Source organism: Scardinius erythrophthalmus, assembly GCF_964197995.2.
Source record: "Scardinius erythrophthalmus genome assembly, chromosome: 12".
In the NCBI taxonomy this organism is placed as follows: domain Eukaryota; kingdom Metazoa; phylum Chordata; class Actinopteri; order Cypriniformes; family Leuciscidae; genus Scardinius; species Scardinius erythrophthalmus.
The window spans coordinates 26,527,721-26,534,010 of NC_138232.1; the positions used below are offsets into that span (position 1 = coordinate 26,527,721).

At 38.3% G+C, this 6,290-nt stretch overlaps 1 long non-coding RNA gene across 1 annotated transcript; it reads right to left on the bottom strand.

The window, feature by feature from the left end:
- Window positions 1–568: 568 nt before the first annotated feature.
- On the bottom strand, window positions 569–2,697 carry LOC308699877. Its single transcript, XR_014031230.1, has 3 exons — window positions 2,675–2,697; window positions 1,371–1,481; window positions 569–1,120 (listed from the first exon to the last, which is right to left on the bottom strand). It is a non-coding gene; the product is annotated as an uncharacterized lncRNA (long non-coding RNA).
- Window positions 2,698–6,290: the final 3,593 nt, after the last annotated feature.

Consider the following 6,290-nt stretch of genomic DNA (forward strand, 5'->3'; position numbering starts at 1 on the left):
TATGGACAGAAAAACAAGAGTCATGATATAGAGTGAAATAGGATTATTAAACTTCAAAAAGTGATAGTTTAATTAAAGAAATGCAATGCACGCTTGCAAAAGCGTAACGTAATGCGATTACAAGACACGTAACCAAGTGCACATCACAGAGTGATGGAAAAGGTGAGCGTTTGCAGTTAAAAACTACATAATTATCGTTTTGTTTATAAAAATGATCAATCGTTTCAGATCAGAAGACTTTTATTTGTCGACTGGAATCGTGTGGATTATTTTGATGCAGCCTAAATATGCATTTTGGACCAGCTGAATTTTAAGCTGCAGATAAATAGTCACAAATGTTAAAATGTCATTCACAGAAATAAAATGACAGACACAAACTTGTACTCTTTCATTCACATTCCCAGTATACACTCAATTAGGCACTTCCAGCTTCTCAAATCTGCCATTTCAAATTGCCGCGCCTATCTCTCTTACTGCCACTGAGTTTGAAAATGCAAAAGTTAGTTACGCATCTAATATATCGCAAAAAAAGTTGCGAAAGTCAATGTGTGAAGATTTGATATTGCAATGGCAGATTTGAGAAGTGCTTAATTGAGGTTGTGCTGCGAATGTGAATGAAAGAATACAAGTTTGTGTCTGTCATTGTATTTCTGTGAATGACTTTTGCATTTGTAACTATCTGCAGCTTAAAATTCAGAATGCATGTTTGTGACTATTTTCTGCAAGTGCTGATCTCAACATTCAACAAGTTTTCACATTGGAGATGTGAGTGTAAATTTTAGTGTACAAGTACAAATATTAATTGTACAAGTTCTCAAATTCACATCTAATCTCGAGTTTTGCTACTCTTTTACCTTCATAAGATCACGCTGGCAATTGGTGGGAGAGGAGTTGAAGCTGGCCGTTGGGTCTGTGTGGAGGACTGGTCTGGTTCTCGTGGATCTGATCCGATGACTGTGCCGATGACTGTTGTGTCAACAAGGTCTTGACAGGCGTTTGTTTCTAGGTCTCGTCTAGTTGTCATGGTCTCTTCTGACATTCAGGGCTCACTGTGTTCATCTTAGGGTGCAGGTCCAGCATCTGATCTGGATACGGACTAGATCCGGCTGACAACAGTAACCTCGGGATAAGAATGAGACAGAGAGACTAACATTAGCAAAAATGCCATTGTTCATTGTTATGAGAAGTGTTTCCGGTTCTGGTTGAGCTAATTTATGCGGCCTAACAATCCTTTTTGAATTATATAGGATTATAGGGATTTTAATGATATAAATGTATTATGTTTATGCTAGGTTAGAGAGGTGTGTTTTTAATATAGATTTAAACTGCCAGAGTGCGTCTGCCTCCTGATCAACACTAGGAAGACTTACCTTGTGTCTGCTCCTCGATCTACTGCCAGTTAGACGGCTGGATCCACCAGTCCATGATCCCTCGACCTCCATTTCAGCAGCATTAGCTGTCAGGGTTTCTCTGAACTGCATCTTTTAAAGGAATACATATTGTGAAGTCATTATTAAATCTTAAGTATTCGTTTTTTATGTGCATAGGTTTGATAAATGTTGTTGTCAGAGTTCACGCAGCAGTATATGCAAAATATCGGTATCAGTTTACAATAAGGTCTCATTTGTTAACATTAATGTGTTAACTAATATAACCAATACATTTGTTACAGTATTTGTTAACATTAGTTAATACAAATACAACTGTTCAATGTTTGTTCTTGTAGTTCACAGTGCTAATGTTAACAAATACTGTTTTATTTTAAATGTCAAAATGAAAATGAACCAAGATTAATACATTTTGAAGTATTACGCATGGTTACTCTGTTAACTAATGTTGAAAACTAATATTAACAAAATAAAACCTTATTATAAAGTGTAACCAAGACTGCAAAAACTGTTGGTGTCAGATTCCAAACAGTGCGATCAGATAAACATCAATTAAGTTAGTATGTTCGCTCATAATCATCATATATCCCCACTGCAGTAAAATGTTAAACCATTTTAATCGCATTATACAGTGATATATACTCTTTCATTTTTTCTTTCACTCTAAAGTGCACCTGCTCTAAAGCAAATTACGTTGATGTTAACGTAACATTCAATAACAAAAGTCGAGCAAAAGACAAAGAATTAATAAGCTGCACTTATCTATAACGCTTTCCCGTTTCGGAGCTCCCCACAGAAGTGTTAGCTACAACAAAATAAGTCTTTTTTAATTTCAGATTGTACATATAATGAGTTGTCTCCGCGGGTGTTATGCAGCAGCGTGGTGGTCAGTGTAGTAGTTCGATTCACAAGTAAATTACTCTTTTGAAATGTTAGTGAATCAAATCTATGCACCGAAAGCATAGTCCGACTCCTATGATTTGATAATCACTCGTTGAAAAAGACGAAATAACTGACTAAATTTTAGCAAACAAAATGGAATATAACTACTAAATATAATTTCATTAGCCAACATTGCAGTGCACTGGATCCAGCTCAGCAGTGTTTCTAATAAAACAAATACACAATCATCCTAAAATGAAACCGTAACGTTAGGCCTTTTCATCAACACTCCGTATCTCCGCGACCGAATGGGTATTCTGATGTTACGAAGGCCTAATTACCATCGCAAACCATCTCAATTAAAACATCAAACAACAGAACAATAAATGAATTAAATTACTTACCCGTTTTTATCAGCTGAATGATTCCTCTCGGAAACGAAATGGTCTGCGACGCGTCTGTTGGATCATCCTCAGGATTTAACCGCCAAAATCTTTTTTTTTCAGTTTTTTCGTGGCCCGCTTGTGACAAAACGAACTCGGGTCGAAGTTACACCGAGTCTCGGGTCACAGCTACACCGAGTGTGGACCTGACACCATTACAACTGATTTCAGCCGAGGCTCAGGCTGGCCCATACAGAAAAAGCCGTTGGCCCAACTGTGCTTGCTATCTGGGTGGGGTCTTCGTTCTCAGCTGAACAGCCTATTTTTTTTACAGTAATTTGCTGTCATATCACAGCAGATAGTAAAATGTCAGTGAGCGAATCCACATTACTGTGAAATTACAATTGTTTACAGTAAATCAATTAAAACAGTATTTTACTGTAAAATAACACAGTTAAATATTGTGAAAGTCTGGAAATATTTTACAGTGTACCCTCAGCCTTAGCAAGCAGTACTCTGCCTCTCAAGGTCAAGTCTCTCTGCAACCATGCATTAAATCTTCTTTGGGCTTTTACTATAACAGGGTCAAAGTTCAAGGTACTTCTGTTAACTTGATTTTTAGTGATCACAATGCCTAAATAAGTAACTTCAGGCTTAACTGGAATATTATAAAAGGATGGTACTGTGCAATCTTTAATAGACATTAACTCACATTTACTTAAGTTTAGATTAAGTCCTGAAGCTTTAGAGAACAGTTTTATACAATCAATTGCTATAGGATAGGGATTTGGGAATCATCTCTTAAAAATAAGGTGGTGTCATCCGCTAATTGGCTAATGATAACTTCTCGATCTGCTATACTGATACCCTGAATACCGCTCTCACAGATAAACGTTGAGAGTAGCTGCACCAAAAGTAAAAATAAGTAAGGAGAAATGGGACACCCTTGCCTGACTCCTCTAGATAAACTGAACCTTGGCGAAGTGCCATTCTTTAATTTAATCGAACAGCTTCCATTATTGTAAAGGGTTTTAATTACTCTGCAAAACATATCTCCAAAACCAAATCTATGTAATGACTTAATAATAAATTGGTGCTCTAAAGAATCAAACGCCTTATAGAAATCTAAAAAAAGAATGAAGCTGTCCTCCTGTATCAATTCAGAATAATCTAAAAGGTCAAGAACCAATCTTATATTATTAACAATATGTCTTTTAGTCATGAAACCAGATTGTGTCTCATCTATTACAGAATCCAATACAGATTTTAATCTTTTAGCAAATATAAGCTAAAATCTTATAATCATTGTTGAGCAGAGATACAGGACACCAATTGTCAATTAAAAGTAAGTCTTTCTTGGGTTTTGGAATAAAAGTAATTAATCCTTGAGTGAGAGTTGGGGGGAGAGTCTCATTCTGTATACTTTCTTCAAAAACCTTAAGTAAAAAAGGGGATAACTCTTCAGAAAACTGTTTGTAGAACTCTGCACTTAGCCCGTCAGTTCCGGGTGATTTATTGTTTTTAAGTTCTATAATTGAGTTATTAACTTCTAATAAAGTAATTTCACTATCACAGATGTCATTTCTTGAGATAACCTTGCAGTTTTTAACAGACTCAAGAAAAGTACAGGTTGCCTCTTCAGAAATTTTTTGATGGTAAAGATTACTGTAAAAATTAGCGCAGTAGCTTGCAGTAAGAGTTATCCCATTTCTTGAGGGTTATTAGTCACTGTCCCATCAATATTTAGAGTTTCAATTAATGAGGTTCTTAAACGACTCTTTTCTAATCTAAAAAAATATGCTGTGTTGCATTCTCCTTCCTCTATCCATTTTTGTCTAGATCTTACTGTATATAAGCTCCCTGCGCTCTATAAATGTACAGCTCATCTTATTTACATTGTAGTGCAGCATACTCAAGTTTATCAGATTCAGAAAGCTGTTCTTGGGGTCAAGAAGAAAGTATTGCAATTTTAGACACCACTTTATTTTCTTCTGCTCTTTTAAATTTAGCTAAGTTACTACCAAATTTTCTGAAATATTTACCGATTTCAAACTTCAACCGATTTCAAACTTCACTGGCAACAATATGAATCTAACGTTAAAGCTCTCTTCCAATACTGCTCAATCAATAATGTAATATTTTTTTTTAACATCTTTAAACTGGAGAAGAGAATTGTTCAATTTCCGATAAGAAGGAGTTGCGCTGAAATCAGGGGATGCAGAAAGACTAACCTTAAGAGAGATAGCACTGTGGTCTGTAAGAGGCGTAGCATGAATGCTGGTTGAGTTACAAATGCTTGCTAGACTTTGGGAAATAAGCCAATAATCTATACGAGACTGTTTAGAGTGGTCCTGCTGCTCCAGGTATAGAGTCTCTGCTGTGGATTTGTTTCTCTCCATACATCAACAACACTAAATCGCATCATAAATGCATTCATAATTGGACACACAGAAGCCGCTCTTGAAGGAAACCTATCCAAATCACTATTTAATACCATATTAAAATCCCCACCCAAAATAAGAACAGCATTTGGGTATTTATTTATCCAGTACTGTATATGATCACTAATCACTTCCATTAAGGTGGTATTTTCTTTAGAAGAATTATATCCATATATATTTACAAGAACTGTGGTGGTCTGACCAAGTAAAATCACTAACAAAAGAAAATGACCCTTAGGGTCACTGACGAGGTGAAGTATTTCACCAGCAAACTTATTTTTCAAAATAGCGACACCTGCTGATCGCACTGTACTGTGAGACATCCATATATCACTGCCCCACTGGGACCTCCAAAATTTAGCAACATCCTGCGTGGAATGGGTTTCTTGAAAAAAAACGTCTCGGTTACGTATGTAACCCTCGTTCCCTGAGTAGGGAACGGAGACGTTACGTCGGATGACGACGAATGGGGTTTCGCTTAGAAAGCCTCTCACCTTCGAGTATACAATGAAATGCCATGGGTCTGCGGAATTTGCATAGCGTAAGTCCGCCCCACGTCGTGGGTATATAAGGAAGTACGCTGGCAACATGCAGGTATGTTTCTTCGCTGAGGAGCTGAGACTGAACTCTGGCGTTCCAGCGGTACAGCGGAAGTGGCAGGGAGACGTAACGTCTCCGTTCCCTACTCAGGGAACGAGGGTTACATACGTAACCGAGACGTTCCCTTTCGTGGTCACTCCGAGTTACGTCGGATGACGACGAATGGGGTCCCCAGTCTAATCACGCCACCTCGGCTGTCTTCCAGTGCCCTGCGTAAGTCTGAGCTCCCTGTCATGAAACTAGCACGGACGAAGGAGTCCTACTTAACACAGGAATACCAAGGTACACTGGGAAGCATATCTCAGTGGAAATATGCAATTATGCCCAGCCCGAAGGGGGGGACTTGGAATACACATATGACCCCAGGGGGCTGCATATGGAGTATCACTGGGGTGTCCAGCCGCAGGTGGAATATTTCAACCCCAGGGGTGGCAAGATGGCTTGCCGAGGGAAAGACATATGCTCAGAGAGGCTTACAGTGGAAATACACATGTGGGGGTTACCCAGAGGGGGAACCAAGCACATGGAGGCACCTGGTCAAGCGCGAAAGCTGCCAGTGGCATAACTCTGGCGTTGACGTCAACAGTGCTGGAGGA